Below are 9,008 nucleotides of genomic sequence, written 5' to 3' on the forward strand. Positions count from 1 at the left end.
AGTCGATGCCCAGACCTTTCTACTGAGGTACCTCAAGGTGAGCTCAAACCTCCAGGCGTATGGTTAGGCAGCTGGGTGCATTAACGACTGACAGCACCATCTCAGGACCCCTAGTTCATTCTGACATCCCTGGTTTCTTCCTCTGCCCCTGCCCTTCCTCCTTCTGAGGGTGCCGCCAGCAGAGGAAATGCTCCGTCCCTGACTCGCTGGGACTCAGTCTCCTGGCTGCCGGCTTTGTGCCAAACTCTCCCAACGGCATGAGATCAAGCCCAAGGCTGCCTTCCCTGCATCTTCAACAGCCGACCACCCACCTCCAAAGTCTCCCTCCAGCCTGCCCAGGGCTGAGTCTATGTGGTGTCTGCACCTCAGCCCCCTTCTGGGCTGCAGCAGCCAAGGGATCTTTCTAGAATGCAGTTCTGGTCCTGCCTCTCCCTTCTTAGCACCCATCGCCGAGTCCACATTGTGCTATCTTGTAAAAAAAAAAAAAAAAAGTGGGTGAAAGAAAGGATGCCAGCCAAAATGTTAGCGGCCGTTTCCGTGAGGGGCTGTGGAGTGGGTGGGGGTGAGGATAAAATACAGAGAATATCGGCATCTTTCGCCCCCCCCCCATTTGCTAAAATGTCCACAATGAACATGTATGATTTCTGCAACAGGGGAAAACACAATGAGTATTGTCTTTGAAAACCTGTCACCGGTCCCCTCGTTCCTACAGGAGACAGCCTCTCTCCTCTCCATCTATCAGGGCCAGTGCCTGTGTTCTTCCAACACATCACTCCTTCCTCTGTTTCTGGAACACGTCTTCACACCCATCCCCGATCTCTACGCCCTTCCAAAACCCAACTCGGTCACCACCTTCCCGCTCCGGTGGCCCTCCAGGCCAGCTCTGCCTGTGACTGCCCTGGTTACACTGCCACTCGGGGCTGCTGCCTCTGCTTCCATCTGCCCAGTTTAGGTGGTAAGTGCCTGAGGGCAGAGGCCATATGACGTCCATGTGTCAATGCCCAGCACCTAACCCACAATAATTACCCATGATCAGAGCTGAACCAAGTGGGAGGCATCAGACCAAGCACTCGAAGTTTACTGTTGCCCTTAATCTTCACCACAACCCTAAGAGGAAAGTACTATTATTTCTATTTTTTTCAGGCGATAAAACTGAGGTTAAGTGCCCTGCCTGGGCTCACAGCCCGATAGCCTTAGTGCCAGCACGGTGACTCCAGAGCCAGCTCCTCCCGGGCACTGCCCTGCTCTGCCATTATGAGCTGAGGAGGGGAGTCCAGGGCCAGGAGCTGGACCTAGGAGACCTAAAGCCAGCCCGCGGGGTGGGGAGGAGGTGTCCCTCCCCTCTATCAGCTGGGTCTCCACCCCTGGCAGGGGGGTCCCATCGCAAGGGAAGGGCTGTCTGCGGCATGGGGAGACACCTGGGCCGCCTCTGCCTCGGTCACTTTCCAGAAACCGCACCACGCAGCAGCCCTGGTTGGGCTGGTTTGTAGCTAACCCATCTCCAGCTTTGATCTCTGCGGCTCAGCTCAGGTTGCCATGGAAACAGGTCCTCTGCGCCAAGCCGAGGAGAGTTGGTGGGGCCTGCGCAGGCCTAGGCCGGCTTAGGGGGCACATGCTGGGTGTTTCCAAGCACTGTTTACTTCCTGTCATTTTAATTAGCACCCAAATCACCCGCTCACTTCACAGCTTGAATTAACCCAGTCTCTCCCAGCCTTTCCATCTGGTGGGCAGGAGAGGACACAGGAATCACGCAAGGGAGGAGCTGCCCCCTCCAAGGGCCTGATTTCTAGGGGAAAGAGTTCCACCTGTCTCTGAGGGCAGCGCCCGGAATGGGAGGGAGGGGAGCCGTGTCTGGGTCGCAGCCTGGCCTAGCCCCCAGCGCCCCCCACCCCCCCGGGGGCGGGGTAGGGGAGCGCAGGCTCCAGTCACTTGCTCCGTGGCCTCCACTTCTGTGCCTCCCTGGCTGGTTGTGGAGGGCCCAGCGCAGCGCTGTCTGCGCTCTGTGAAGACGCTCTGTCCTTTGAAAAGGTGCAGGCAGGGGAGCCAGGCTGGGGGCGCCTGGGGAAGGGCAGGCTCTCACAGTGGGCCTTCAGCACAGACCACTGACGGGCTCCTGACCATTAGAGTGTGGTCTCCGGTGAGGACGATGGCCAGCATCCAGCAGCAGGATTGCAAGAAGCTGCTCACCTGAGCCTTCAATTTGGAACCCTGTTGGGCATTTCTTCCTTTTTCTTTAGTGAATCCAGAATCTCTCGAAATGGAAGGGGGCCAGGACCCTCTCAAACTCCTAGAAGCCCTGTAACCAAAATGCCATCAAAAATAAAATCCAGAGCCAGCTGCCTGGAGTCCTTTTGTTCCAACGTAGAGTGACTCTGTTTGTGGCAGGGCAGAGCTGCAGTCGGACAGCCAGGTCTTTCTTCCGCTGTGCCGCGGGTGGGTGGGTGGTGGGTTAGTAGCCCAGCACTTCCCCTCGCACCTGCTCTTGGGGTTATTTTCACCTCATGCCTCAGGCAGGGGAGGATGGAGGGTGGGGACTTGTGCCTGGGGGCTCTCCTGACCCTCTCCTGGAAGCAGCAGCAAGAATCCAGAGAGGAGGAGCCTGGCAGGGCACAATGGGGGCCATGGAGGGCTAATACCCGCATCTCATGCCCCGGCAGCGGAATCCCCTTCAGGAGGCTGAGGGCTGGTTGGGCTGACTGACAAGAGTGCACAGCCATTAACTATTTGCTCCTCTCTCACAGGTGGAGGCACAGAGACTGTTGTCAGACCTGGACAAACAGGAGGCTGGCTTGGGGGAGACACCCGCCACCTCACACCTCCTCTCCCTTCGCAGGAATTTCCTCCGGAATTCCCCTCCCTATCAGCCAACTGCTCTGGTTGGACTCAGTGATGTCTAGTGCTGACCGGCGCCCCAACCTGACCTCTCCTGCTACTCTGGGAACATAGTGATGGTGGCCATGTGCACAACATGTTGACCTGCCTCCGGACATGGCCGAGGGGCAGAGCAGGATTTCAATCCCAGGCATCTCGTGAAGATCCCAGAGGCTGGAGTGGAAGAAACCTGAACACCGCAGAGTGGAAGAACACCCAACCACAGGCAGGCAGGAACTGCCCATCTCTGGACAAGCTTGTTAAAATATCTGTAATATGGGGGCATGGTTGAGGAGCCCTGGTGGCACAGTGGTTACGAGTTGGGCTGCTCACCACAAGGGCAGCGGTTCAAAACCACCAGCGGCTCCTTGGGAGAAAGGCAAGGCTTTCTTCTCCCAGAGAGCTGCAGTCTTGGAAACCCACAGGGCCAGTCCTACCCTGTCCTATAGGGGGGCCATGAGTCGGCATCGACTGGATGTCAGTGAGTTTTCTTAAATGAGGGGCGGGGGGATGGTTTAGTCTCCATGTCCAGCTCTACCAAATTGAGAACTCTTAGTGGAACAATGTCAGACTCTGAATTCTCTGACCTGTGCAAGGGGCCACAGGGTCAAGGAGGGCGCTACGCCTGAAGGGACTAGTTGTGAGAGCTGGGTGTAACCTTCACCTGGTCTCGGGTCAGGAAGAGGGCCGGAGGCTGGATGGCCTGCCTTGGGAAGAGGAAGCTGTTCTCCACCGGAGGGAGCCTGGCCTTACCAACCAGCAGGTCTGAAGGGGTCCTTGATTCTGCACTAAGGTGGGGAAGCTCTGAGCATCTAGCCAAGAGGAAGAGGGAGGGGGGAGGGGGAGGGGAGGGAGAGGGCTGATACCAGATGTAGGCCCACAGACACTGGGCTGAAAGCTCATGGGAGCTCAGGAGATAGTCTTCCTTCATGTCCCTTATCCCACAAAAGAAAGACTAGAGTCAGGGGTCCGGGGTTCTAGATGTGTCTGCTTCAGCCTTTGGGGGTTCTCAAAGAGGAAGACATCTTTCCAAGTAAGCAACACAGCTCGGGGGAGCACCATCATCCCTGGACCCCCTGTTGCCTCTCACCTTCACCGCTTCGCTCTCTCGCTGCTGCCAGGTGGAGTTGAGCCTACCTAGGAGAGGCTGGTGGGGTGAAATGGTCCCAGAGATCCTTTCTGGGCTCCGGGTTCCACAGTGGACACATTTCCATTGAGCACCTACTGGGTGGCAAACACCTATGCAAGGTTCTAGGGGGAGGGTGGTAGGATAGCTAGACCCAGATTCTGCCCCTAGGGGCTTACGCTGGGGGACCATGACCCACAGACATTAAAAATCACAGTCTGAGAACTCTTCCGATACAAGGCCACAGTGTAAGTGATGTCTAGAGGGTGTGCCCCATATGTGCCAAATGACTTTATGGCCCATAAAGGGCCAGGGCCCTGAGGGCAGGGCTCTCTCTGCCACTGCATGTTGGTCAAGTCCTTGCGGAGAGTCAGAAGCCAGCATTCCTTAAGAATCACCCCACATCACCCCACAGCCCACAGCTGGGCCCAGGTTTGTGCGCCAAATTTAGAAACTACCATGTATCTATGTAGGAGCGCTGGTGGCGGAGTGGGGTGACCCTTAGGCTGCTAACTACAGGTCAGCAGTTCAAAACCACCAGCCACTCAAAGGGAGAAAGATGAGGCTTTCTACTTCCCCTGCAAAGAGTCTCAGAATCGCCCAGGGGCAGTTCTTCTCTGTGCTGTAGGCTCGCTACCAGTGGAGTAGGAATTGAGTGGATGGCAGTGACATGTATCTAAAGCCACCTATTTCCCCTGCCCACAGCCCTAAGAAGACCCACACTGCCCCGTCAAAGAGCCCTGCAAAGCCGGATGTGTGGCCCAGCCTGGTGTCTGTGCAGAGTTAGGCCCCACTCCCCTGTGTCTCAGGCCCTAGCTAAAACACACTGCACCCAGGTCTGCTTACAGATACGGACACAAATCTCCTTCGTGAGGAGGAAAATCCAAATCCTTTCCTTAAACCCAGAGACTTGCCTGTGCCTGTGCCGGTGCCGGTGGGGTGGTGACGTGGGGGTGCCTACAGTGCAGCGCCTGTCGAAGGACTCTGTCCTCCTCTAGAGTCATGGAAAGACAGGGCTCTGTGTGCTATTTTGTTTACCCTGCCCTTCAGCCAAAACAAAACTGAAAGTGGCCTGCCCCTCTCACCAGGAAAACACAGACACCCACTCTCCCTGGGCCCTTGGGGACTCCGGGTCAGTTAGAGCGCCAGCCTTCCTCCTGACAAACTTCTGATTTCTAGAGAATAGAGGGGGGGCTGGCTTTCCAGGCTCTCCAGACTGCCATGGAGACAAGGGGAGCATATGGCAGACTCCTCCGTCTCTAAGCAGACAGCATCCTTCTGTCCTCTTTCCAAGGCTTGGGGCCCTGCCGGGTGTTCAAGAGTCCCTTACCGTGTCATCTGTACCTCTGGGAGATGCCGGCCCCCTCCAGTGTGGGAGCGGAGTTAGACAGCAGGGCACGGGGGTGGGGGAGACCAGGTGAGGGCTCTCCCCTAGGCCCACGCCCCAGTGATGGAATCTATCTTGGCCTCTAGTGGGGTTCTTCTCACACCCGGACACTCATCCGCAGACAGGTGTGCAGAGCGTGCCCACACTTACTTGTGCTTAGGTGTGTACTGGCGGTGGGAGCGGTGGTGAGAAGGGAGTCCTGCTGGCATCGTAGTCACTCAGGCGGGCATTGGACTGCTGAGCGTACCGCCAACAGCCAGGAGGTTTTCTTCTCCTGTGAAGACTACAGTAGTCCTCTTCTGCGGAGGCAATCGGCTGCACAGCAGTGACTTTGTTTTAATTTTGTGGCTACTACTTGCTATTGGACTACTTGGTGCTCCAAGAAAAATGGAATTATCACATGTGAGTGGCATGCCACAGTATCCCTGGGCCAGACCGAAGGACAGTGAGAAAGCACCTGGTATGTATGTAATCTATGCACATGTATACACACAGACACACATATATGAGGTGCTCAACTCCGCAGCGAAGGAGTGAGTTGGTGCACATCTCTGGAGACTGCCCCCTGATGCCTCTGGGGTTTTGCCTGCAGTGCTTGGTGTCCAGCCCTGTGACAAGATGCCATCATGTTTACGCCTCCGTTTCAGACTCCCATTCTGAAACCAAACTAGGAGAGGTCTGCCTGGCACCTTGTAACCCGACAGAGACGGAGCCTGAACTTGAACCCAGGCCTTCTAGCTCCTAGACCAGAGCTTCCCTGAACGCCCTGCACTCCTGGCCTCTCATTTGGGGTGTTGGTTGCTCAGCTGGGGGTGGGAGGCAGGCCGGTGGCAAGCTGCTGAAGACAGTGGGGAGGGGGTACCCCACTTTCCTAGCAGGTGCTGCTCCTGCCCAGGGCATCTTGGAGGCTGACTGGGCACAACCCAAGGCCGTTCTTCCGAGTACACCCTCCCTCCCCACTTTCACGAACCAGCAGGCCTAGCTGTCCCTGCAAAGCAACGTTGAATTCAACCCCCAGCCCTGCCACTCCCTAACTCTTGACTCTTGGCTAGTCACTTAGCTGCTCTGCATCTCCGCTTCTCCCACAATGAAAAGGAGAGACTATAAAATACAGGGGACTTCTGGGTGCTGCACACAGTGAGTGCCCTCGCCGGCTCAAGCCCACCCAGCTACACATGGGAAGGAAAGCCTGGCGATCTGCTTCTGAAAGACGGGTCGCTGCCTCATGCTGACAGTCTCCCTCATCCGGATGCTGTGTCTTTGTCCTGTTTAAGACTTAATGCATGTTCTGCTTAAATTCCATAAATCAGTCATCCAAAACCTCTGGAGCACATGGGTCATCATGAGTTAGAGGACTAATGGCAACTGGTTCACTGATTGCCCTAGTGGGTTACACACTGGACTGCTAACCACAAGGTCAGTAGTTTGAAACCGCCAGCCACTCTGAGGAAGAATGATGAAGCTTCCTACTCCCGTAACAAGTTACAGCCTTGGAAACCCACGGAGGCATTTCTCCTCTGTCCTACAGGGTCACTGCCTCAGAACGGACTCCATGACTGTCAGTTTCCTTTCGGTTACCTTGGTAAGCCGATCACAGGCACAAGAGAGGGCGCACAGAGTGTAAAGGTTTACTGCAGGAGCTGGCAGATAAAAGTGCTCACTGCTCAGCAAGCCAGCGTATAGGAACGGACTGCCTCCTGCTGCCAAGCATTAGGCTGGGCACTAATAAATGTGATTAAAATTTAATGGGCATGGAGTACAAAGCAGAACAGAGCCAAGGAGGAGCAGAACAAGTCGATTCCTCCCAGCCAGGCGCTTTGGAAACGTCCCGAATGGGCCTGTTTCCTCTCTCCATCTTGGTGAGGTCTGGATGCCCTGTTTCAAAGACCTGCAGTCCCCCCCACCCAGTCCTGCAGAGAATGCGTTCAGAGGTGGGGTGGGGGCCCAGGACTCGGGCTAGGTCTGTGAGCACAGGCCTCCTGCTAAGCCCTTGGCCCAGTCTCACACTCAGCCTCCCATTCCAAATATGAGTGCCTCCTCCCTGGCAGCAGGGCCCTGGCATCAGAAGAGGTGTGAGAGCCCTGTGCTCCCCTGTAGGGAGGATTACTCAGCTGGTCAATGCTGCCTCCTTAGACTCCAGGCGCAGAGAAGGAATGCTTAATTGCACTCTCTACCACCAGCTCTGACTAATCCCACTCTGAAGCTACCGGCTCCCCAAGATTTCGTCTTCTCCTTCTCCTTCTGACATGATCCCCATCCATCTCCCCCCACCACACCCCAAGCTGTCACCACTGTTTAATGAACCATATCCCTCACCCACACTCCCTCAGACTCCTGTGCTCCTCCTGCCCTCCCCCACTGGGTGACCTGCACCACCCTGTGATGGGGAACACTGTTCTGGTTCAAACTGGCAACTGTTTCGAGGTTCAGAAGAAACCCCTCGCTTTCTGTTGAGGAGGCAAGGCTTGGGTTTTAAAGAGAGCTGGCCTGTTTGAAATGGAAAGGGTCTTCAGGTCTTCGGGTAGGAAGTGGGGCAAAAGAGGGGGAGAGGAGTCTGCTGTGCCGGCAGGGCCCTGGCGTCTAGGCTGCGCACTGCACAACTCCGTGGGCACCAGTCACATCATGGTACCTTCAAGTTCTGCCTGCAGTGGCGCTGAGCCTCCCGCTTCCCCTCACTGTAACCCCAGGGCCAGGCCCTCTTGCTCAGCCTTCCTCCTCTTCCTTCCCCACCCCCCACCCCCCATATTCCTGCACCGCAGGCTGCCTTCAATGGAACTGCAGTTTAGCTGGCGCTGTGAGGAAGTCCGCCCTACAAAAGCCTAGACTACCCAAATGAATGCATGCCCCAAAGTATTCCTTGGGTCTTAAGCAGATCCTGCAGAATGTTGAATCTGCTCTTTCTTCTGATCAGCTGGTAGGAAGGGCAAGGAATTGGCCTCCATACAGGGAGACAGGTGGGCAGCCCTGTGCGGAGTGGTCCTCACCCACCGTGTGCTAGGGAAGCAGGTGGAGTGGGGCGGGGGGGCTGCTTTCTTGTTACACCTGCATTGTTCTCATGAAGCATCTCTTTTCCGTCTGACCTTCAGCGAAGCCCTGCGCCAGCGAACCCGTAAGGAGGCCGGGCCAGTGACACATAGATTCCCGATGGGCCGGCCTGCTGCCGCCCCCTCGCTGCCACGGTCGGCGCTTCCCAGCAAAGGCAGGAGACTGCAGCTGGCCAGTGCGGGCCTGCAGGTGCCCCGCAGAGACCTCGGAGGGGGGTGGGGAACCGCCCTCTCCGGGTCCAGACCCCTCAGCCGGGCCCACCCTGCCTCCGAGGCATACAACCTGCCACTTGGACTCCTGAAAGAAAGGGCCACGTCTCCCAAGACAACAGAAAGATCCCTCTCTCGGCCTGGGTCCCCAGGAAGCGTATTGTGCCTTAGACATACTGCTTAGGAACTCCTGGGTACAGGGAATTGACCAGAGCCGAAGGAGGGACGGTCACGGCGTGACCCACAAGTAAGAGGGTCCGATGAGAGGATCTGTCAAGTGGGCAGTGGGGACGGGGTCGTCCACGAGCCCCATGTCGCCGGGAGGAGCGGGAGGCATCCGTGCCCCTCCCCCACGGCAGGCTGGGTTCTC

This window comes from Echinops telfairi, unplaced genomic scaffold, assembly GCF_000313985.2.
Source record: "Echinops telfairi isolate 266 unplaced genomic scaffold, ASM31398v2 ScPeMD7_70;HRSCAF=299, whole genome shotgun sequence".
In the NCBI taxonomy this organism is placed as follows: Eukaryota; Metazoa; Chordata; class Mammalia; order Afrosoricida; family Tenrecidae; genus Echinops; species Echinops telfairi.